We start from the raw sequence: 25,785 nt of genomic DNA on the forward strand, positions 1-25,785 counted from the left end.
TGGAACAGCGGTTTGCAACACGTTTACATGTCGTCTGGCTTATTGTTGCTCATGTTACACCGGTGTGTTCGTAAGCCCATACTGGCTCAGATTTTGATTGTGTCAGGGGTTGCACACTAAGATGTCCACCACGTTGAATATGAAAGATGTGTAAATGTTTAAAAAATATCAAAAATACTGAGACGTGCATGACAAATTTGCAACATGGAACAGCGGTTTGCAACTTGTCGACATGTCGTCAGTCTTATTTTTGCTAATGTTACACCGGTGTGTTCATGAGCCCATACTGGCTCACATTTTGATTCGATATCAGGGGTTGCACACTAAGATGTCCAGCACGTTGAATGTAAAAGATTTGGAAATGTTTAAAAACTTTCAAAAGTATCAAAAATACCTAGATGTCTATGACAAATTTGTAAGATGGAACAGCGGTTTGCAACATGTTTACATGTCGTCTGGCTTATTGTTGCTCATGTTACACCGGTGTGTTCATGAGCCCATACTGGCTCAGATTTTGATTGTGTCAGGGGTCGCACACTAAGATGTCCAGCACGTTGAATATAAAAGATTTGGAAATGTTTAAAAACTTCCAAAAAGATCAAAAATACCTACATGTCCATGACAAATTTGTAAGATGGAACAGCGGTTTGCAACATGTTTACATGTCGTCTGGCTTATTGTTGCTCATGTTACACCGGTGTGTTCATGAGCCCATACTGGCTCAGATTTTGATTGTGTCAGGGGTTGCACACTAAGATGTCCAGCACGTTGAATATAAAAGATTTGGAGTTGTTTAAAAACTTTCAAAAATATGAAAAATACCTAGACGTACATGACAAATTTGTAAGATGGAACAGCGGTTTCCAACATGTTTACATGTCGTCTGGCTTATTGTTGCTCATGTTACACCAGTGTGTTCATGAGCCCATACTGGCTCAGATTTTGATTGTGTCAGGGGTTGCACACTAAGATGTCCAGCACGTTGAATATAAAAGATTTGGAGTTGTTTAAAAACTTTCAAAAATATCAAAAATACGTAGACGTACATGACAAATTTGCAAGATGGAACAGCGGTTTGCAACATGTTTACATGTCGTCTGGCTTATTGTTGCCATGTTACACCGGTGTGTTCGTGAGCCCATACTGGCTCAGATTTTGATTGTGTCAGCGGTTGCACACTAAGATGTCCAGCACGTTGAATATAAAAGATTTGGAGTTGTTTAAAAACTTTCAAAAATATCAAAAATACCTAGACGTACATGACAAATTTGTAAGATGGAACAGCGGTTTGCAATATGTTTACATGTCGTCTGGCTTATTGTTGCTCATGTTACACCGGTATGTTCATGAGCCCATGGCTCAGATTTTGATTGTGTCAGGGGTTGCACACTAAGATGTCCAGCATGTTGAATATAAAAGATTTGGAAATGTTTAAACACTTTCAAAAATATCAAAAATACCTAGATGTCCATGACAAATTTGTAAGATGGAACAGCGGTTTGCAACATGTTTACATGTCGTCTGGCTTATTGTTGCTCATGTTACACCGGTGTGTTCGTAAGCCCATACTGGCTCAGATTTTGATTGTGTCAGGGGTTGCACACTAAGATGTCCACCACATTGAATATGAAAGATGTGTAAATGTTTAAAAAATATCAAAAATACTGAGACGTGCATGACAAATTTGTAACATGGAACAGCGGTTTGCAACTTGTCGACATGTCGTCAGTCTTATTTTTGCTAATGTTACACCGGTGTGTTCATGAGCCCATACTGGCTCACATTTTGATTCGATATCAGGGGTTGCACACTAAGATGTCCAGCACGTTGAATGTAAAAGATTTGGAAATGTTTAAAAACTTTCAAAAGTATCAAAAATACCTAGATGTCTATGACAAATTTGTAAGATGGAACAGCGGTTTGCAACATGTTTACATGTCGTCTGGCTTATTGTTGCTCATGTTACACCGGTGTGTTCATGAGCCCATTTTGTGATGTACGTCTAGGTATTTTTTATATTCTTGAAAGTGTTTAAACATTTCCAAATCTTTTATATTCAACGTGCTGGACATCTTAGTGTGCGACCCCTGACACAATCAAAATCTGAGCCAGTATGGGCTCATGAACACACCCGTGTAACATGAGCAACAATAAGCCAGACGACATGTAAACATGTTGCAAACCGCTGTTCCATCTTACAAATTTGTGATGTACGTCTAGGTATTTTTGATATTCTTGAAAGTTTTTAAACAACTCCAAATCTTTTATATTCAACGTGCTGGACATCTTAGTGTGCAACCCCTGACACAATCAAAATCAGAGCCAGTATGGGCTCATGAACACACCGGTGTAACATGAGCAACAATAAGCCAGACGACATGTAAACATGTTGCAAACCGCTGTTCCATCTTACAAATTTGTGATGTACGTCTAGGTATTTTTGATATTCTTGAAAGTTTTTAAACATTTCCAAATCTTTTATATTCAACGTGCTGGACATCTTAGTGTGCGACCCCTGACACAATCAAAATCTGAGCCAGTATGGGCTCATGAACACACCGGTGTAACATGAGCAACAATAAGCCAGACGACATGTAAACATGTTGCAAACCGCTGTTCCATCTTACAAATTTGTGATGTACGTCTAGGTATTTTTGATATTCTTGAAAGTGTTTAAACATTTCCAAATCTTTTATATTCAACGTGCTGGACATCTTAGTGTGCGACCCCTGACACAATCAAAATCTGAGCCAGTATGGGCTCATGAACACACCGGTGTAACATGAGCAACAATAAGCCAGACGACATGTAAACATGTTGCAAACCGCTGTTCCATCTTACAAATTTGTGATGTACGTCTAGGTATTTTTGATATTCTTGAAAGTGTTTAAACATTTCCAAATCTTTTATATTCAACGTGCTGGACATCTTAGTGTGCGACCCCTGACACAATCAAAATCTGAGCCAGTATGGGCTCATGAACACACCGGTGTAACATGAGCAACAATAAGCCAGACGACATGTAAACATGTTGCAAACCGCTGTTCCATCTTACAAATTTGTGATGTACGTCTAGGTATTTTTGATATTCTTGAAAGTGTTTAAACATTTCCAAATCTTTTATATTCAACGTGCTGGACATCTTAGTGTGCGACCCCTGACACAATACAACACGCGACACACACCTTACAATACGCGTCTTTCGTTTGACCAGACCACATGCAGCAAATTTATTGCCGTCGCCGTGATCCTCGAGCACCTTTTGGAAGTCGTCTGCTCTCACCGCTGCAAGAAGGCGCGAGAGCAGACGATTTGTTCATCCAATAAGCGGTCTGCCATCGTAGCGGATATCGCTGTTGCCAACAGAAATCGCAATGTGCTGGCGCTGTTCTTATCAACTTAATTCGTTTATTTAATAATCGTGACGATTCTGGACGAGCGAATTCACAGTATTACGTTTTCAGATATGAGGAATCGAATGGTACGCTTTGTGGATAGGCCAGGGTGTACGAGACCGTCCCTTTAAGGTTGACGAATGCTGCAAACAGGCAAATTTCAGTAGAGCAGAAACAGAGCAGAAGAAAGCGCAAGAAACTTGCTTCATGAATACGAATGTAGATCTCGTCATATCATATTGACATTATCCAAGTTTGAAGTGGAGTTTCAGTACTACCAACATTTCTGAAATGTAATCCCATGCACTGTAATGCACTGCATATTTCAGTGGCTATCAGCATGGGAGAGTTGTTCTGAAAGCCTAAAGCAGCAATAATTTAGAATGGGCGCGTATGACCCCACAACTGTCTGGAGCAGAGGATTTCTTTTATTTATTTGAACAAAAAGAAAGGTTCAGTTCTGCTGTAGTAGATTCTCACATTCTTTCAGCACTGCCCTCCCTGCAAGCTGCTTTTCAGATTGGCTTTTGCTGATTTATTTCCTTCATTGTGGTAATTTGCTCTCACATCGTTCAGGGAAGGCAACAGATCAGGTTTAGACATGGTATTGGATGTTTCATATTGCATTGCTTCACTGTGCCTGCTCCGTGCTTACTGAATCCTGGTAAAACAGCGCAGGAGCTCTGAGCAGCACAGTTGATCATATAGTAAGTGCAAGTAAATTAAACTAAAAAGGATGTTGATGGTTCTTTGCTTTTGCCTTTCTTGAACACTGTGTCGCTATGCGTATAGTACATGTGACGTAGATATTATTGATTAAAGGTTCACCAGTTGTCATGATCTAATTTTCCCACACAAACTCAAAAAAGGCAATACATCAAGGTTACACATGGTACTGCATATTTCATATTGCATTGCTTCACTGTGCCTGCTCCGTGCTTACTGAATCCTGGTAAAACAGTGCAGGAGCTCTGAGCAGCACAGTGAATGCTATAGTAAGCTCAAGTAAGTTAAACTTCGGCGCAGCATGATCCTTGTTATCCTTGCGCCAGTATGGTCAAATCAAATCAAAGTAAGTTAAACTAAAAGGAATCCAGATGCTTTTTGCTTTTGCCTTTTTTGAACAAAGCGTGTGTAAGTGTGTACATGTGTGGCTCGTTTATTCATAATAGATCATCATAAGCAATGATAATGTTCTATTTCTAATATTCTCATAACAACATCATAGCAACAACAAAGCTCTGTAGCTGCATAGTATTTTGTCTGAATCTGTACGTGGACTTCGGATTCAGATTTTAACCTTCTGAAATCGTAACATTTTCACTCCACTGTGTCTTCGCCTTTCCCCTTGTTATTTAATACAATGCATGCTGCTGTGGATGCACGGCTTCTAACCTCTCTTTTACTAAGTTATCAATTGACTTTCCATTCCTAAGCAAAACCCACTAACAGAAAATGCCAATGATGGAATGGGTCCAGTACATGATTACGATGAATGGTATTGTTGTGGCATATTAGCAACTTTGACTCTAATGTGCCAAGGCAGAGGGCCCTAGCAGAACGTTCTGTGTTCAAGGTATCTGCATATTTGCAGCGCCCATATCCGAGGCATTTCGTTTTCAACTTATATAGTTCTATACATTAATTAACAGAACATAGTAGCGTATACTTTCGTACACGTTACAGCTGGCCTTTCCTTCCTCGTTTTTCGTCATGCCATGAACCACCAAGGGACATTCTATTTAGTGCTCTATTTTAATAAGAGCGCTAAAAACAGATTTTTAGCTCTTCTTTTTAGTCATTTCCCTCATTCACAGGCATCCACAATCTGTACACTTTCCCTTATTTTTTCAGTGTTCTCGCGTCCATCGGCGGCAACGACACACCTGGCACAGCGCAGCCGTCTTCCAAAAACATAACCTGCTGTACCCCCTTCGATGTATGGTCTGCGATTTTATTGAACTTCAAATGAAGACTGTTGGAAGACATGTGATTATGTTGAACCTTTTCAAGTCAATTCATGAGCACAAATAAATTTGCACTTTATAAACCGGTATCGCTTCCAATTCATTAAGTGTAGTCTACACATTCGACGTGGGAAGCAGCGAAAAGCAAGCGCGCAAAAGAAAAATAACACCGCGAAGCCAGCGGAGCTGGCGGAGCGCGGAACGAGAGCAGACGACAAAACCCAGGAGAGAAGGGGGAGGAGGTTGAGAAAGGAGGTCGGTCTGCGCATGCGCACTGGGCCTGAGCTTTTTTCCTGCGCGGCAGCTCGGGAACGCTGTGAGTGGCTCCTCGAGATCACGTGGTTTGGGCGCCCGCCATTTTCCCTGGACCATTACGTAACCGGCAGCTTCCGGCGGATGACGTGGCGGCGCATCGTCGCTCGGGAGGAGACTTTCGTGTCCGCCGCTGCCTGCGCGTATGGATTGCATGTGTTTCTGCGGGTGTTTGGAAGTGAGAACTTTTTTTTTGTGAGAACTTTTTGAGAAGTTTTGCGTGCGTAAACAGAGGTTCATTTTTCTAAATATCCTCGCGATGAATTTGACACCTGAATCTCGTCAGCCAATTTCTATAGCTGAAAAGTGCTATTAGGGCCACACTTCAGTAAGCGGAAATTCTATCCTGTTAATTTAGTAACCCAGCTTAAATCATGTTGGAATCTCCTTATTACAACTGGTTGGTCAGTCAGTCCAAGCCGCAAAAATAGTAGAAATACTTCAGAAATATTATCATGGGATGATCATGTACATTATGTTTAAAGGGAACGCATGAGAGCCATTGCTATCTTAAGTCGATACATCTTCCCAATGTGTAGAGATATCTACAATACGTTAATAGTGTAATATAGATCAGTTATTGTCAACCACATCGAAAAACAACATAAGTTTATTTCTTCACCGAAAACGATCGAGTCATGCGATTTATAGCATGTGTATCCCCCGTCTCTCATACCGCCAGAAACGACTTTCAGATGATCATGATTAAACGCAGGATTTCTATAAGTACTTCTCCTGAGGTCTTACCTGTCTTCTCTGAAATAGAATCACCTCGTAATTTTATCTCGGCTCAGATTGCAACAAACTGCATGCTACGAGGAAACCACGCGTTTGGAAAGTTTCGCCGTCACGAAATAACTACCGAAAGCGGCATTACTTTATAACACATCACTAGTTTGTGTGATTGTGTAACAGAATGAATTAATATGTTTCTCAACCTTCATTGAGAGATATGAGTGAGAGTAAAATTAATACTTTCCGTGTCAGAAAAAGACAACAACGACAGTTGCAATCTACGCGGAAAATCTGCAAATTTACGCTAACTGAACTAAAATGTGCGGGCTGAACTCATGAACCTATTCGAGAATTATTTCTGCTCTAAACCCGAAATGAACTGTAAAAAGTAGCTGATCAAATATTCCCTAAAAACACGCAGCGCTATGGAAACGTCGTCTGCTCCACGAGGGTGTCTCCTCCCGAACGACGCGATCGCCCCATGCGGGAGCAATTGTCCCTAAGTGACCTTGTCTATTGTATTCGAGCGGAGTTTCCAGACCAGAAAGAGTATTGAGGGACCGTGATAGAACTAACGTATCAAAACTTAACCGCAAACGTTTCTGCCTCTCTGTATTCATATATAGCACGTATTCATATCGTATAAAGTCACCATTCGTAAAAACGCCAGCCAGTGAGCGGCAACGAAGCGAGTACAATTTTTATTCTAAAAAATAAGGTACATACCTTGTTGCCATCGCTGTCTGCGAGTCCACGTTGTTTACACATTGGCACGCAACAGTGTGGAGGCATTTTTGCTGGATTAAGAAGGCTCAGGACGTGCCAGCGAGCGACCCGTCAAGCAGCAGGCAATAGCGCGCACTTGCCTCTCGACAACACAAAGATGGCCGCCCCAGTTGCAACCGCGTCCCCGAGATGGCGCTTCCCATTTTGCATACGGCCTATTTCCAGCGGTTTTTCTGGCGGCACTTATTACAATTGAGTGGTTTTAAAACTATTTTTCAGGGAAAACGCTAAAAAGAAACCCACGTAGAACCCACGTTCAGGTTTCGTTCTTTATGCATGTCGTCCACCATCTTGCCTCTTTCGTCTTCTTTTTTGTGTCTTCTCCGCGCACTAAGCGCACTTAGTATGCCAACACGCTGCGCCATCTGCGCATTCTTCTGTCCCTCACTGCATTAAAATGAAATTGCTTCGGAGCTACAGCGTTCATAACGTCCTATTTCCCCCCAAAGAATGGACATAGGACGTGTTGCAGCCTTATCACCAACGCCCGCGTAAAATGGCGGCGCTAGACTCAGGCTCAAGATCACCAAAGACGATAAGAAGGAGTGGCTTTTTTAAGTCTGGCTTGCATTTCCGTTGACAGTTCCCGACAGCATTCCTGGTGACTGAAATGAGCCTTTCATGGAACAGAACATGGAACATGGAACATTTCATTCTTATTCTTGGTTCTTGGTTTCTTCTATTCCTCTAATCTTCCTGTATGGTAATTTTCACAGATGTTCCTTCACGGCAAGATGTTCCTTCTGCAACAGCCTCCCACGAAATCTTCCAATCTTCCACCACCAATCTTTGTGCAGTTTCAGATGCGTTTTCGTAACGCGTAAGCTATATAACGCTAGTTGAATGCTGCAGATAACGCTTTTGGAGTATATAGATTGTCGCAGCTTCAGATTGATTGATTGATTGACTATGTGTTTAATGGCACAAAGGCAACAAAGGCCGCAGCTTCAGATGCTTTTGGAGTATATAGATTGTCGCGGCTTCAGATGCGTTTTCGTAACGCGTAAGCTATATAACGCTAGTTCAATGATACAGATAACGCTTTAGGAGCAGATTGTTGCAGCTTCAGATGCGTTTTCGTAATACTCCAATTTTTTTTTAACGATCCCGACGTGTTGGCAAAGAGGTCACACAACAAAGTACTTCGATGCAGACACGTTGGGACCGTCTACGACACAGTGGCTTTGTCGGTACTCTGTAGCCATTAAGGCGAGTCGGCGCCTGTGTCGTATTTTGGAGTACATTGTTGCAGCTTTACATGCTTTTCCGTAACGCGTAAGCTATATAACGCTAGTTGAATGATACAGATAACGCTTTAGGAGCAGATTGTTGCAGCTTCAGATGCGTTTTCGTAATACTCCAATTTTTTTTAACGATCCCGACGTGTTGGCAAAGAGGTCACCCAACAAAGTACTTCGATGCAGACACGTTGGGACCGTCTACGACACAGTGGCTTTGTCGGTACTCTGTAGCCATTAAGGCGAGTCGGCGCCTGTGTCGTATTTTGGAGTACATTGTTGCAGCTTTACATGCTTTTCCGTAACGCGTAAGCTATATAACGCTAGTTGAATGCTGCAGATAACGCTTTTGGAGTATATATATTGTCGCAGCTTCATATGCTTTTTCGTAACGCGTAAGCTATATAACGCTAGTTGAATGATACAGATAACGCTTTAGGAGCAGATTGTTGCAGCTTCAGATGCGTTTTCGTAATACTCCAATTTTTTTTAACGATCCCGACGTGTTGGCAAAGAGGTCACCCAACAAAGTACTTCGATGCAGACACGTTGGGACCGTCTACGACACAGTGGCTTTGTCGGTACTCTGTAGCCATTAAGGCGAGTCGGCGCCTGTGTCGTATTTTGGAGTACATTGTTGCAGCTTTACATGCTTTTCCGTAACGCGTAAGCTATATAACGCTAGTTGAATGCTGCAGATAACGCTTTTGGAGTATATATATTGTCGCAGCTTCATATGCTTTTTCGTAACGCGTAAGCTATATAACGCTAGTTGAATGATACAGATAACGCTTTAGGAGCAGATTGTTGCAGCTTCAGATGCGTTTTCGTAATACTCCAATTTTTTTTTAACGATCCCGACGTGTTGGCAAAGAGGTCACACAACAAAGTACTTCGATGCAGAGACTTTGGGACCGTCTACGACACAGTGGCTTTGTCGGTACTCTGTAGCCATTAAGGCGAGTCGGCGCCTGTGTCGTATTTTGGAGTACATTGTTGCAGCTTTACATGCTTTTCCGTAACGCGTAAGCTATATAACGCTAGTTGAATGATACAGATAACGCTTTAGGAGCAGATTGTTGCAGCTTCAGATGCGTTTTCGTAATACTCCAATTTTTTTTAACGATCCCGACGTGTTGGCAAAGAGGTCACCCAACAAAGTACTTCGATGCAGACACGTTGGGACCGTCTACGACACAGTGGCTTTGTCGGTACTCTGTAGCCATTAAGGCGAGTCGGCGCCTGTGTCGTATTTTGGAGTACATTGTTGCAGTTTTACATGCTTTTCCGTAACGCGTAAGCTATATAACGCTAGTTGAATGCTGCAGATAACGCTTTTGGAGTATATAGATTGTCGCAGCTTCAGATGCTTTTTCGTAACGCGTAAGCTATATAACGCTAGTTGAATGATACAGATAACGCTTTAGGAGCAGATTGTTGCAGCTTCAGATGCGTTTTCGTAATACTCCAATTTTTTTTAACGATCCCGACGTGTTGGCAAAGAGGTCACCCAACAAAGTACTTCGATGCAGACACGTTGGGACCGTCTACGACACAGTGGCTTTGTCGGTACTCTGTAGCCATTAAGGCGAGTCGGCGCCTGTGTCGTATTTTGGAGTACATTGTTGCAGTTTTACATGCTTTTCCGTAACGCGTAAGCTATATAACGCTAGTTGAATGCTGCAGATAACGCTTTTGGAGTATATAGATTGTCGCAGCTTCAGATGCTTTTTCGTAACGCGTAAGCTATATAACGCTAGTTGAATGATACAGATAACGCTTTAGGAGCAGATTGTTGCAGCTTCAGATGCGTTTTCGTAATACTCCAATTTTTTTTTAACGATCCCGACGTGTTGGCAAAGAGGTCACCCAACAAAGTACTTCGATGCAGACACGTTGGGACCGTCTACGACACAGTGGCTTTGTCGGTACTCGGTAGCCATTAAGGCGAGTCGGCGCCTGTGTCGTATTTTGGAGTACATTGTTGCAGCTTTACATGCTTTTTCGTAACGCGTAAGCTATATAACGCTAGTTGAATGCTGCAGATAACGCTTTTGGAGTATATAGATTGTCGCAGCTTCAGATGCTTTTTCGTAACGCGTAAGCTATATAACGCTAGTTGAATGATACAGATAACGCTTTAGGAGCAGATTGTTGCAGCTTCAGATGCGTTTTCGTAATACTCCAATTTTTTTTTAACGATCCCGAAGTGTTGGCAAAGAGGTCACACAACAAAGTACTTCGATGCAGACACGTTGGGACCGTCTACGACACAGTGGCTTTGTCGGTACTCGGTAGCCATTAAGGCGAGTCGGCGCCTGTGTCGTATTTTGGAGTACATTGTTGCAGCTTTACATGCTTTTCCGTAACGCGTAAGCTATATAACGCTAGTTGAATTATACAGATAACGCTTTAGGAGCAGATTGTTGCAGCTTCAGATGCGTTTTCGTAATACTCCAATTTTTTTTAACGATCCCGACGTGTTGGCAAAGAGGTCACCCAACAAAGTACTTCGATGCAGACACGTTGGAACCGTCTACGACACAGTGGCTTTGTCGGTACTCTGTAGCCATTAAGGCGAGTCGGCGCCTGTGTCGTATTTTGGAGTACATTGTTTCAGCTTCACATGCTTTTTCGTAACACGTAAGCTATATAACAGTAGTATAGAGCCGTTACGTACAACAGCCACTTTTTCTAATCCAGTTCTAGGAATTTCTAATCCACCACCCACTTCTAATCCAGGTGAAGCCAGGTCTAATCCAGGCTCCACCACTTCATGGTGATCCATCCAATTTCTATGAGATTGGCTACCCTTCATTGTCGCATTTGTTCATTCGCTCATAGACACCAAAATTATCTATTCTATTCAATTCTAAGTTGGCTCATAGGCTTCCCAATCGCTCTTTTTTTCTAATCCATTTCTAGGAATTTCTAATCTACCAGCTAATTCTAATCCAGGTCAAGCCACTTCTAAGTCCTCTGGTTGGTTGGTCTCAGCTCCACCCCTTCATCCATCCAATTTCTATGTGATTGGCTACCATTAATTGCCACAACATCTGCTCACTCGCTCGTAGACACCAAACTGATCTATTCTATTCAATTCTAAGTCGGCTCATAGGCTTCCAAAATCGCTCACCTGTCTATTGGTCCGGGGGTGGTCACTTCCATCCATTTCTAAAACCTAGTGATTGGCTTGTTGGCTTCCTGTCATACATGCTCGATAGACTCATTTGTCATTTCCACTCTCTAGTTACTCGGTCACACGCTTTCAACTGCATATTGCTTCATAATTCCAGCTGCAACATAGAGAACCGCTCGTGGGTCAATCCCATTCATTTCTAGGCCAGCTCACAATTCCCTCCAAATTGCTTATTGGTCCGGGGTGGCATTCTTTTTTAGCCTGCGTCGACTCTCAGCAATGGTTGGCACACAAAAACATGGTAAATAGTTTTCAATGTTTATTGAGTACATCATGGCAGTCTCGGAGATATTGTAGTTCTCCCTGGGGACACATCCATGTACGCTGTATATCTCCGCTAACATCCATAGTGTTCTTCACATAGGTACTATGTGGATCACCCAGGCACTCATCCCTCTCTGTCCATGACCCAGAGGCAAACCGCAGGAGAGAACAGCATGTGACAGAAGCATTAATTATCTTCCTGCACATCTTCTGAAGCAAAAAAGAACATTATGAGCTTCACTAGTTATATCACCCACTTAAACTTACCATATTCATAGCTTCCATAAGGATAGGAGTCGATGTCATTGCACAGGTATCTCTTGTCGTCGTATGCCATCAGACTTCTTTTGACATTTCTGATGGTGTACATACACTGCTTCTTTCCAACGATCGATACTTGTTCGTTCGATACGCTCGTGTGATTGAACAAGGTATTGCAGTACGTCTCATGGAGGAGGTGCTTGCGTACAATATTCTTTTTGACCCCTTTAGCTCTTGCAATTTGCCTTCCTCCAGCTAATTTGATGGAGTACATTTTAGCTTTCAAACAAACTACTTCCTCAATAGGTACACTACCAGTTTCGCTTTTGAATGCCCCAAGCCTTCCACGATTCTTTTCACTGTACAGTGGATGATCCCGATCGAAGGAAGACAGATCTAAGTGGTCGTCGGCGATCGCTCGTAACTGATCTTCGTAGTCCTTGCAGAATAGGCCGAGGATCAAAGAATGCGTGTCAAAGTAGCACGTAATCACCGGACAAGTGAGCTTGCTCAAGAGGGTTTCGTAGTAGAATGAGTACATGGTTAATTTACTGAGTTCTAAAATCGTAAACCCAATTTGGAGCGGGAAATCGCATCGCACTTTTCTTTTGCGCATTTCGTACATGACACAATCTGGGGACAAAATTTCCATCCGCACGCATTCTACCCGACTCCCGAGGCGACTCGCCGTCTCCTCATTGAAGGCTAATCGAATATCACGCATGTTAAATTTATTTAAAAGTGTTCTCCCAAAGACTGCATTATTTGAGAGTTTGTAGAAGTTTTTTTCGAAAGTCGTACACGAGGCAACGCGTCTGGCAACATTGTCCTCGATGTAGGGACGCAGGAATGGTGCTTGACGAAATTTTAGAATTCGGTGAATTTTCGTCACCCTCATGCCCAATCTACAATAGAGTGCGAGCAACGCGTAATGAACGACGTACTCGACCTTGTTTTTGCACGTGAGCAACAGCTTTTTGCTGTTAGCAGGCTGATACATTAATTCTTCGAGAAGCCCTCGCTGGAATGGCGAGAGCCATTCCTTTGGGACGACTGCCTTCTCGGGAGCCAGGGGGAAGTACCTCGTTAGAGCGTGGATAGATTTTGGATACTCCAAGTCACATACGTATGCATACCCCACCTCCGAATCCGTGGGGTGACGCATAAAATCCACGGAGCTAAAATCCTCGACCCATTCGAAATCACCGACAGGGAGGTGCTTTATCATACTAAATCCGTAAAGATTGTTGCAATCTATGTATGATATGTACACCTCCTCTTTATCAGGATCATAGCCGCTACACAGAGGGTTATTGGCACGCAAATGACGCCTGCTCGCCTGACAGAGCCCGCCTCTAACGCCCGATTCGATGGTTCTGTACATTTCCTCATCGGTAATCAATTCCAATTTTGCATTCGTATAATTTAACGCGCATTGCCACGAATAGGATGCCAGAGAAACGCAATGAAGCAATTCCAATCCGCGTGCGCTGTAGCACAGGCGTCGGAAGTGTTGCATTATGTCTGCATGTAAGAGGGCATCCGTCTTCAGGTACAACGTGTTATAATCCCGTAAACTCGAGCACCCAAAATGCTCAAATACATGCACAGCGTACTGGTAGTCCTCGTCGCTTACATCTTCCCCAGTTAGATCATTTCGAAAAGCGGATTTTTCTGGGAGACTCAACTCGTCGTACACTGCAAAAGAACTAAGGTAACTGTAAGGGAACACACCTTTACGAAGCAAAATTTTGTAGGCGTCTCCAAATACCTGCTTCAAGCATTGGAACGCCTCTGCACCCCCCATGGATTTGATGGTTTCCACAAGCTCCCCAAGTGATGAATTTAGGTACTGCATGGTATCTCTGAAGAGGAAGGTACCAATTTCAAACGAACGGATTTTTTTCATGGAGCTGGCCACAATGAAGGGAGGTCGCTTCCACCCGAGAACGTGAAATTCCCGTAACAGTCCAGCCAAATCATAAGACAAATTGTGGACCATGATCGGCAATTTTTCTCTGGTAGTGCACGCGACGTTACAGGGGTTGCACAGTGTCGCGATATAATTTGTCTCACCCGCAGTACAATGCTTCGAATGATCATGATGCCGGACACTAGGTAGGTCTTTCGCGAATTCCCGTTTACAGTATGCACAGTGGGTGGCAGCTCTGTGCTTGGCTTGTTGTTCGTCGCTCAGCACCATTGCAGCGGGGCAGGCGTTCAAGGCAATCATTTCATCACGCATTTCCATGAGCGCCTTCACACACTGCTTTGCCGCATCTTCCCCATGGTGTGTTCTAATGCGCATCACCTTTGAGTCGTGGGTACGCACGAGCACAGCACAGAAGCTAGAGGTAATGTGACGTTGCATGCCAACACCACTGGGTGCGAGTACGCTCTCAGTGTCCAACGCAACGACGTAGTTGTACTGCTGCATGTACTGTATTTTAGTAAACTCTACAAAATGTTTTCCCGGCTCGCAAAATTCCAACAGGATTTCGTTCACATCCGTGCAAAGGCGTCGATGTTTCGCCATGCTCTCTTCCTTCACGAAAGAGCGTGTACAGCGTTCGCATACGAAATGGTTACTTCTTGTTGTCAACAAGCGTTCGAGGGACTTAATTCCAAAAAAATGCTCATCTACTTCCAACAAGTGAATTTTCTTTTCCCATTCTAGTTTTGGGGGTCGCGACACATGTACTCCCTGATCGACGTACGCGTACACGTAGACGGAAATCTTGTTTTGGTTTTCAAATTCGTCAAGATCAGAGAAGGATACAGGGAAGTGACTAGGCCACCAGTACTCTGTTGCATAATTTTCATATTTTTTCCATCGGTTCCTTTCCTGCGGGTGCAAGAGGGCGAGCGTATTGTATTTAAAGCACTCGCCCTCCTTACGCTCTGGTAAAGGGACATTCGTTAACACGTTTCTGCGTTTAGCCAAATTTGTGGGAAGTACCCCATTGCACCCGAATTTTTTAGTTTTCACAGCGGAAATACACATTTGAACTTTTTGGACGTCAGTGGATACAAACCCACTACCCTCGCGCTGGTAATTTTCAACGCGCCCAGTGGACTCCTGAATCACATCCATCAAAGTATTTACGATAGCTCCATCGCTGTGGACTTCGCGAGCAAGCGCCATAAAATGAGCTATGTGTGCGGTTACATCCCCTCGATTTTCTTTCATCATTAGAACGTCAGAACAAATGCAAAACCTAAAGGTATTCTTTGCGCTCGCAAAATAGCAATTATATTGTGGAGGTGGTTCATTAAATATTGTCGCAAGTCCTCTACTCCCTGATCGTGAACAGATGCCAATAGCACAAACGCTTTGACGATACCTCGAAATGCGCTATCAGTTTGAAAGAAAGGCAGGAAGGAAATGTCCACATAGGGACGTGATCGCTCAACGTGAGCATGCAATGTGCCAGGTGAAATGTCTGGAGAAGATGGTGAATTCTCTTCCAATGGCTCATCATCCCCCGATATCATGAGGATCAAAAAGCAGAACACGCATCTAGGCACTGAAAAAAAAAAAGAAGAAACACTAAGAAAACGTGCACCACAGAGCGTGGATGAAAAATACTTACTTTTGAAGCGAGCTCCGCACACTCCCGAAGCGATGCGAAGACTGCTGCTTCTTTACACATCCTCCCCACTTATATAGCGGCGACCTCGCTGCATGCCCCAACATGCACGGGCGCGAGGAGTCCTCATAGCCTAAAAATAAACTTGCTCTGCATGTTCAAGGTCGCAGCTTGCCCTTGGCTTCACGTAATGCTCCGTCCGCCTACACCATTGCCGCACCTGAGCGCAAAGTTCGCTCTCATCACATGTCATTCCGATATGCAAGTTGCTTCCATGAGCAGGCACACAACCATCCCTTTTTATTCACAGTGGCTGTGGAATTTCAATAATGTTACTTAAATGAAACAAATTGCAGTGAAATGCAGATTCATCTCAGACAGGCATTTCTACCCGCAGCATTAAGCCCTCAGATACCAGCATTTCTGCTCAAATAGCAAAATGGCTATATCTGCAAAAAAAAAAAAAAAACGAAGCACATGCTAATAAACGGAGAAAAAGGCACCCATTTCTGCTATCAGATAATTATTGCATAATGCTACATACAGTCGCATTGTCCCTGCGTAAAGAAACCACAGGACAAGGGTACACAAATTCACTAAAGCGATGAGGGAAAAGGCTTAAGACCTCAGGTCACACACAACGCTATGCGGCTAACACAAGATAACAACAAGATACTAGCGGCGGGTAAAATCGTAACACTGCTAAACAAGCCCCAACATGCCGTAATGACGTCACAAACCACGAAAAAAGAAGCACGCGCGCACACACGGCAGCTCAGGAATGCACAAGGAGAGGTGCTTTATTGGAATTTCTACTCCTGGCTCAGACACCAACATTTCTGCTCAAATACCCATAACTGCAAGATTAAGTACTGCTTACTTCATTGAGCACCCAACAAAATCAAACAAACAAACAAAAACAAACAAACCCACTTTCCGTGATAGAACACTATTCAGCTTTACCAAGTGATTTTCTTCTGCTTTAGCAGTGAAAGAAAAAAAGAGCCATGAAAAATTACACGTACTTTTGTTTGAATAGCTATAACTGAAAAAAAAAGAAAAGAAAGAAACCGAAGCACATGCTAATAAACGGAGAAAAAGGCACTCATGTCTGGTATCTGATAGTGCCACATACACAGACGCATTGTCGCAAACAAAGCACAGGACAGGGATACACAAATTTCTTTAGGTGAGCAGGGAAAAGGCTTAAGACCTCAGGAATAATAGCAGAGTCACCGGACATCGCTACGCGGCTAACACAAGATAACAACAACAAGATAATAGCGGCGGGTAAAATTGCAACACTGCTAAACAAGCCCCAACATGCCATGATGACGTCACAAACCAGGAAAAAAGCACACACGCGCGCGCACACAGCAGCTCAGGAATGCACAAGGAGAGGTGCTTTATTGGAATTTCTACTCCTGGCTCAGACACCAACATTTCTGCTCAAATACCCATAACTGCAAGATTAAGCACTGCTTACTTCATCGAGCACCCAACAAAATCTAACAAACAAAAAAACAAACAAACCCACTTTCCGTGATAGAACACTATTCAGCTTTACCAAGTGATTTTCTTCTGCTTTAGCAGTGAAAGAAAAAAAGAGCAATGAAAAATTACACGTACTTTTGCTTGAATAGCTATAACTGCAAAAAAAAAAGAAAAAAAAAGAAACCGAAGCACATGCTAATAACGGAGAAAATCACTTGGTGAAGCTGAATAGTGTTCTATCACGGAAAGTGGGTTTGTTTGTTTTTTGTTTGTTTGTTAGATTTTGTTGGGTGCTCGATGAAGTAAGCAGTGCTTAATCTTGCAGTTATGGGTATTTGAGCAGAAATGTTGGTGTCTGAGCCAGGAGTAGAAATTCCAATAAAGCACCTCTCCTTGTGCATTCCTGAGCTGCTGTGTGCGCGCGCGTGTGTGCTTTTTTCCTGGTTTGTGACGTCATCATGGCATGTTGGGGCTTGTTTAGCAGTGTTGCAATTTTACCCGCCGCTATTATCTTGTTGTTGTTATCTTGTGTTAGCCGCGTAGCGATGTCCGGTGACTCTGCTATTATTCCTGAGGTCTTAAGCCTTTTCCCTGCTCACCTAAAGAAATTTGTGTATCCCTGTCCTGTGCTTTCTTTGCGACAATGCGTCTGTGTATGTGGCACTATCAGATACCAGACATGAGTGCCTTTTTCTCCGTTTATTAGCATGTGCTTCGGTTTCTTTCTTTTCTTTTTTTTTCAGTTATAGCTATTCAAACAAAAGTACGTGTAATTTTTCATGGCTCTTTTTTTCTTTCACTGCTAAAGCAGAAGAAAATCACTTGGTAAAGCTGAATAGTGTTCTATCACGGAAAGTGGGTTTGTTTGTTTTTGTTTGTTTGTTTGATTTTGTTGGGTGCTCAATGAAGTAAGCAGTACTTAATCTTGCAGTTATGGGTATTTGAGCAGAAATGTTGGTGTCTGAGCCAGGAGTAGAAATTCCAATAAAGCACCTCTCCTTGTGCATTCCTGAGCTGCCGTGTGTGCGCGCGTGCTTCTTTTTTCGTGGTTTGTGACGTCATTACGGCATGTTGGGGCTTGTTTAGCAGTGTTACGATTTTACCCGCCGCTAGTATCTTGTTGTTATCTTGTGTTAGCCGCGTAGCGTTGTGTGGTGACCTGAGGTCTTAAGCCTTTTCCCTCATCGCTTTACTGAATTTGTGTACCCTTGTCCTGTGGTTTCTTTACGCAGGGACAATGCGACTGTATGTAGCATTATGCAATAATTATCTGATAGCAGAAATGGGTGCCTTTTTCTCCGTTTATTAGCATGTGCTTCGTTTTTTTTTTTTTTTGCAGATATAGCCATTTTGCTATTTGAGCAGAAATGCTGGTATCTGAGGGCTTAATGCTGCGGGTAGAAATGCCTGTCTGAGATGAATCTGCATTTCACTGCAATTTGTTTCATTTAAGTAACATTATTGAAATTCCACAGCCACTGTGAATAAAAAGGGATGGTTGTGTGCCTGCTCATGGAAGCAACTTGCATATCGGAATGACATGTGATGAGAGCGAACTTTGCGCTCAGGTGCGGCAATGGTGTAGGCGGACGGAGCATTACGTGAAGCCAAGGGCAAGCTGCGACCTTGAACATGCAGAGCAAGTTTATTTTTAGGCTATGAGGACTCCTCGCGCCCGTGCATGTTGGGGCATGCAGCGAGGTCGCCGCTATATAAGTGGGGAGGATGTGTAAAGAAGCAGCAGTCTTCGCATCGCTTCGGGAGTGTGCGGAGCTCGCTTCAAAAGTAAGTATTTTTCATCCACGCTCTGTGGTGCACGTTTTCTTAGTGTTTCTTCTTTTTTTTTTTTCAGTGCCTAGATGCGTGTTCTGCTTTTTTGATCCTCATGATATCGGGGATGATGAGCCATTGGAAGAGAATTCACCATCTTCTCCAGACATTTCACCTGGCACATTGCATGCTCACGTTGAGCGATCACATCCCTATGTGGACATTTCCTTCCTGCCTTTCTTTCAAACTGATAGCGCATTTCGAGGTATCGTCAAAGCGTTTGTGCTATTGGCATCTGTTCACGATCAGGGAGTAGAGGACTTGCGACAATATTTAATGAACCACCTCCACAATATAATTGCTATTTTGCGAGCGCAAAGAATACCCTTTAGGTTTTGCATTTGTTCTGACGTTCTAATGATGAAAGAAAATCGAGGGGATGTAACCGCACACATAGCTCATTTTATGGCGCTTGCTCGCGAAGTCCACAGCGATGGAGCTATCGTAAATACTTTGATGGATGTGATTCAGGAGTCCACTGGGCGCGTTGAAAATTACCAGCGCGAGGGTAGTGGGTTTGTATCCACTGACGTCCAAAAAGTTCAAATGTGTATTTCCGCTGTGAAAACTAAAAAATTCGGGTGCAATGGGGTACTTCCCACAAATTTGGCTAAACGCAGAAACGTGTTAACGAATGTCCCTTTACCAGAGCGTAAGGAGGGCGAGTGCTTTAAATACAATACGCTCGCCCTCTTGCACCCGCAGGAAAGGAACCGATGGAAAAAATATGAAAATTATGCAACAGAGTACTGGTGGCCTAGTCACTTCCCTGTATCCTTCTCTGATCTTGACGAATTTGAAAACCAAAACAAGATTTCCGTCTACGTGTACGCGTACGTCGATCAGGGAGTACATGTGTCGCGACCCCCAAAACTAGAATGGGAAAAGAAAATTCACTTGTTGGAAGTAGATGAGCATTTTTTTGGAATTAAGTCCCTCGAACGCTTGTTGACAACAAGAAGTAACCATTTCGTATGCGAACGCTGTACACGCTCTTTCGTGAAGGAAGAGAGCATGGCGAAACATCGACGCCTTTGCACGGATGTGAACGAAATCCTGTTGGAATTTTGCGAGCCGGGAAAACATTTTGTAGAGTTTACTAAAATACAGTACATGCAGCAGTACAACTACGTCGTTGCGTTGGACACTGAGAGCGTACTCGCACCCAGTGGTGTTGGCATGCAACGTCACATTACCTCTAGCTTCTGTGCTGTGCTCGTGCGTACCCACGACTCAAAGGTGATGCGCATTAGAACACACCATGGGGAAGATGCGGCAAAGCAGTGTGTGAAGGCGCTCATGGAAATGCGTGATGAAATGATTGCCTTGAACGCCTGCCCCGCTGCAATGGTGCTGAGCAACGAACAACAAGCCAAGCACAGAGCTGCCACCCACTGTGCATACTGTAAACGGGAATTCGCGAAAGACCTACCTAGTGTCCGGCATCATGATCATTCGAAGCATTGTACTGCGGGTGAGACAAATTATATCGCGACACTGTGCAACCCCTGTAACGTCGCGTGCACTACCAGAGAAAAATTGCCGATCATGGTCCACAATTTGTCTTATGATTTGGCTGGACTGTTACGGGAATTTCACGTTCTCGGGTGGAAGCGACCTCCCTTCATTGTGGCCAGCTCCATGGAAAAAATCCGTTCGTTTGAAATTGGTACCTTCCTCTTCAGAGATACCATGCAGTACCTAAATTCATCACTTGGGGAGCTTGTGGAAACCGTCAAATCCATGGGGGGTGCAGAGGCGTTCCAATGCTTGAAGCAGGTATTTGGAGACGACTACAAAATTTTGCTTCGTAAAGGTGTGTTCCCTTACAGTTACCTTAGTTCTTTTGCAGTGTACGACGAGTTGAGTCTCCCAGAAAAATCCGCTTTTCGAAATGATCTAACTGGGGAAGATGTAAGCGACGAGGACTACCAGTACGCTGTGCATGTATTTGAGCATTTTGGGTGCTCGAGTTTACGGGATTATAACACGTTGTACCTGAAGACGGATGCCCTCTTACATGCAGACATAATGCAACACTTCCGACGCCTGTGCTACAGCGCACGCGGATTGGAATTGCTTCATTGCGTTTCTCTGGCATCCTATTCGTGGCAATGCGCGTTAAATTATACGAATGCAAAATTGGAATTGATTACCGATGAGGAAATGTACAGAACCATCGAATCGGGCGTTAGAGGCGGGCTCTGTCAGGCGAGCAGGCGTCATTTGCGTGCCAATAACCCTCTGTGTAGCGGCTATGATCCTGATAAAGAGGAGGTGTACATATCATACATAGATTGCAACAATCTCTACGGATTTAGTATGATAAAGCACCTCCCTGTCGGTGATTTCGAATGGGTCGAGGATTTTAGCTCCGTGGATTTTATGCGTCACCCCACGGATTCGGAGGTGGGGTATGCGTACGTATGTGACTTGGAGTATCCAAAATCTATCCACGCTCTAACGAGGTACTTCCCCCTGGCTCCCGAGAAGGCAGTCGTCCCAAAGGAATGGCTCTCGCCATTCCAGCGAGGGCTTCTCGAAGAATTAATGTATCAGCCTGCTAACAGCAAAAAGCTGTTGCTCACGTGCAAAAACAAGGTCGAGTACGTCGTTCATTACGCGTTGCTCGCACTCTATTGTAGATTGGGCATGAGGGTGACGAAAATTCACCGAATTCTAAAATTTCGTCAAGCACCATTCCTGCGTCCCTACATCGAGGACAATGTTGCCAGACGCGTTGCCTCGTGTACGACTTTCGAAAAAAACTTCTACAAACTCTCAAATAATGCAGTCTTTGGGAGAACACTTTTAAATAAATTTAACATGCGTGATATTCGAGTAGCCTTCGATGAGGAGACGGCGAGTCGCCTCGGGAGTCGGGTAGAATGCGTGCGGATGGAAATTTTGTCCCCAGATTGTGTCATGTACGAAATGCGCAAAAGAAAAGTGCGATGCGATTTCCCGCTCCAAATTGGGTTTACGATTTTAGAACTCAGTAAATTAACCATGTACTCATTCTACTACGAAACCCTCTTGAGCAAGCTCACTTGTCCGGTGATTACGTGCTACTTTGACACGGATTCTTTGATCCTCGGCCTATTCTGCAAGGACTACGAAGATCAGTTACGAGCGATCGCCGACGACCACTTAGATCTGTCTTCCTTCGATCGGGATCATCCACTGTACAGTGAAAAGAATCGTGGAAGGCTTGGGGCATTCAAAAGCGAAACTGGTAGTGTACCTATTGAGGAAGTAGTTTGTTTGAAAGCTAAAATGTACTCCATCAAATTAGCTGGAGGAAGGCAAATTGCAAGAGCTAAAGGGGTCAAAAAGAATATTGTACGCAAGCACCTCCTCCATGAGACGTACTGCAATACCTTGTTCAATCACACGAGCGTATCGAACGAACAAGTATCGATCGTTGGAAAGAAGCAGTGTATGTACACCATCAGAAATGTCAAAAGAAGTCTGATGGCATACGACGACAAGAGATACCTGTGCAATGACATCGACTCCTATCCTTATGGAAGCTATGAATATGGTAAGTTTAAGTGGGTGATATAACTAGTGAAGCTCATAATGTTCTTTTTTGCTTCAGAAGATGTGCAGGAAGAGAATTAATGCTTCTGTCACATGCTGTTCTCTCCTGCGGTTTGCCTCTGGGTCATGGACAGAGAGGGATGAGTGCCTGGGTGATCCACATAGTACCTATGTGAAGAACACTATGGATGTTAGCGGAGATATACAGCGTACATGGATGTGTCCCCAGGGAGAACTACAATATCTCCGAGACTGCCATGATGTACTCAATAAACATTGAAAACTATTTACCATGTTTTTGTGTGCCAACCATTGCTGAGAGTCGACGCAGGCTAAAAAAGAATGCCGCCCAGGACCAATAAGCAATTTGGAAGGAATTGTGAGCTGGCCTAGAAATGAATGGGATTGACCCACGAGCGGTTGTCTATGTTGCAGCTGGAATTATGAAGCAATATACAGTTGAAAGCGTGTGACCGAGTAACTAGAGAGTGGAAATGACAAATGAGTCTATCGAGCATGTATGACAGGAAGCCAACAAGCCAATCACTAGGTTTTAGAAATGGATGGAAGTGACCACCCCCGGACCAATAGACAGGTGAGCGATTTGGAAGCCTATGAGCCGACTTAGAATTGAATAGAATAGATCATTTTGGTGTCTACGAGCGAGTGAGCAGATGTTGTGGCAATTAATGGCAGCCAATCACATAAAAATTTGATGGATGAAGGGGTGGAGCTGTGACCAACCAACCAGAGGACTTAGAAGTGGCTTGACCTGAATTAGAATTGGCTGGTGGATTAGAAATTCCTAGAAATCGATTAGAAAAACAAGCGATTTGGAAGCCTATGAGCCAACTTAGAATTGAATAGAATAGATAATTTTGGTGTCTATGAGTGAGTGAACAAATGCGGCAATGAAGGGTAGCCAATCACATAGAAATTGAATGGATCACCATGAAGTGGTGGAGCCTGGATTAGACCTGGCTTCACCTGGATTAGAAATGGGTGGTGGATTAGAAATTCCTAGAACTGGATTAGAAAAAGGATGTCGTTGTGGGGCTCGAATCTATACTACTTGCCAACACGTCGGGATCGTTAAAAAAATTGGAGTATTAGAGCATTACGAAAACGCATCTGAAGCTGCAACAATCTGCTCCTAAAGCGTTATCTGTATCATCCAACTAGCGTTATATAGCTTACGCGTTACGAAAAAGCATCTGAAGCTGAAACAATGTACTCCAAAATACGACACAGGCGCCGACTCGCCTTAATGGCTACCGAGTACCGACAAAGCCACTGTGTCGTAGACGGTCCCAACGTGTCTGCATCGAAGTACTTTGTTGGGTGACCTCTTTGCCAACACGTCGGGATCGTTAAAAAAAATTGGAGTATTAGAGCATTACGTAAACGCATCTGAAGCTGCAACAATCTGCTCCTAAAGCGTTATCTGTATCATCCAACTAGCGTTATATAGCTTACGCGTTACGAAAAAGCATCTGAAGCTGAAACAATATACTCCAAAATACGACACAGGCGCCCACTCGCCTTAATGGCTACCGAGTACCGACAAAGCCACTGTGTCGTAGACGGTCCCAACGTGTCTGCATCGAAGTACTTTGTTGGGTGACCTCTTTGCCAACACGTCGGGATCGTTAAAAGAAATTGGAGTATTAGAGCATTACGAAAACGCATCTGAAGCTGCAACAATCTGCTCCTAAAGCGTTATCTGTATCATCCAACTAGCGTTATATAGCTTACGCGTTACGAAAAAGCATCTGAAGCTGAAACAATGTACTCCAAAATACGACACAGGCGCCGACTCGCCTTAATGGCTACCGAGTACCGACAAAGCCACTGTGTCGTAGACGGTCCCAACGTGTCTGCATCGAAGTACTTTGTTGGGTGACCTCTTTGCACACACGTCGGGATCGTTAAAAAAAATTGGAGTATTAGAGCATTACGAAAACGCATCTGAAGCTGCAACAATCTGCTCCTAAAGCGTTATCTGTATCATCCAACTAGCGTTATATAGCTTACGCGTTACGAAAAAGCATCTGAAGCTGAAACAATGTACTCCAAAATACGACACAGGCGCCGACTCGCCTTAATGGCTACCGAGTACCGACAAAGCCACTGTATCGTAGACGGTCCCAACGTGTCTGCATCGAAGTACTTTGTTGGGTGACCTCTTTGCCAACACGTCGGGATCGTTAAAAGAAATTGGAGTATTAGAGCATTACGAAAACGCATCTGAAGCTGCAACAATCTGCTCCTAAAGCGTTATCTGTATCATCCAACTAGCGTTATATAGCTTACGCGTTACGAAAAAGCATCTGAAGCTGAAACAATGTACTCCAAAATACGACACAGGCGCCGACTCGCCTTAATGGCTACCGAGTACCGACACAGCCACTGTGTCGTAGACGGTCCCAACGTGTCTGCATCGAAGTACTTTGTTGGGTGACCTCTTTGCCAACACGTCGGGATCGTTAAAAAAAATTGGAGTATTAGAGCATTACGTAAACGCATCTGAAGCTGCAACAATCTGCTCCTAAAGCGTTATCTGTATCATCCAACTAGCGTTATATAGCTTACGCGTTACGAAAAAGCATCTGAAGCTGAAACAATATACTCCAAAATACGACACAGGCGCCCACTCGCCTTAATGGCTACCGAGTACCGACAAAGCCACTGTGTCGTAGACGGTCCCAACGTGTCTGCATCGAAGTACTTTGTTGGGTGACCTCTTTGCCAACACGTCGGGATCGTTAAAAAAAATTGGAGTATTAGAGCATTACGAAAACGCATCTGAAGCTGCAACAATCTGCTCCTAAAGCGTTATCTGTATCGTCCAACTAGCGTTATATAGCTTACGCGTTACGAAAAAGCATCTGAAACTGAAACAATGTACTCCAAAATACGACACAGGCGCCGACTCGCCTTAATGGCTACCGAGTACCGACAAAGCCACTGTGTCGTAGACGGTCCCAACGTGTCTGCATCGAAGTACTTTGTTGGGTGACCTCTTTGCCAACACGTCGGGATCGTTAAAAGAAATTGGAGTATTAGAGCATTACGAAAACGCATCTGAAGCTGCAACAATCTGCTCCTAAAGCGTTATCTGTATCATCCAACTAGCGTTATATAGCTTACGCGTTACGAAAAAGCATCTGA

The 25,785-nt window shown here is 43.7% G+C and overlaps 1 long non-coding RNA gene across 1 annotated transcript; it reads left to right on the forward strand.

The window, feature by feature from the left end:
* Nucleotides 1-22,032: 22,032 nt before the first annotated feature.
* Nucleotides 22,033-22,900, forward strand: LOC135374281 (uncharacterized). Its single transcript, XR_010416824.1, has 2 exons — nucleotides 22,033-22,615; nucleotides 22,673-22,900. It is a non-coding gene; the product is annotated as an uncharacterized LOC135374281 (long non-coding RNA).
* The last annotated feature ends 2,885 nt before the right edge of the window (nucleotides 22,901-25,785 follow it).

This window comes from Ornithodoros turicata, unplaced genomic scaffold (assembly GCF_037126465.1).
Source record: "Ornithodoros turicata isolate Travis unplaced genomic scaffold, ASM3712646v1 Chromosome52, whole genome shotgun sequence".
Classification (NCBI taxonomy): domain Eukaryota; kingdom Metazoa; phylum Arthropoda; class Arachnida; order Ixodida; family Argasidae; genus Ornithodoros; species Ornithodoros turicata.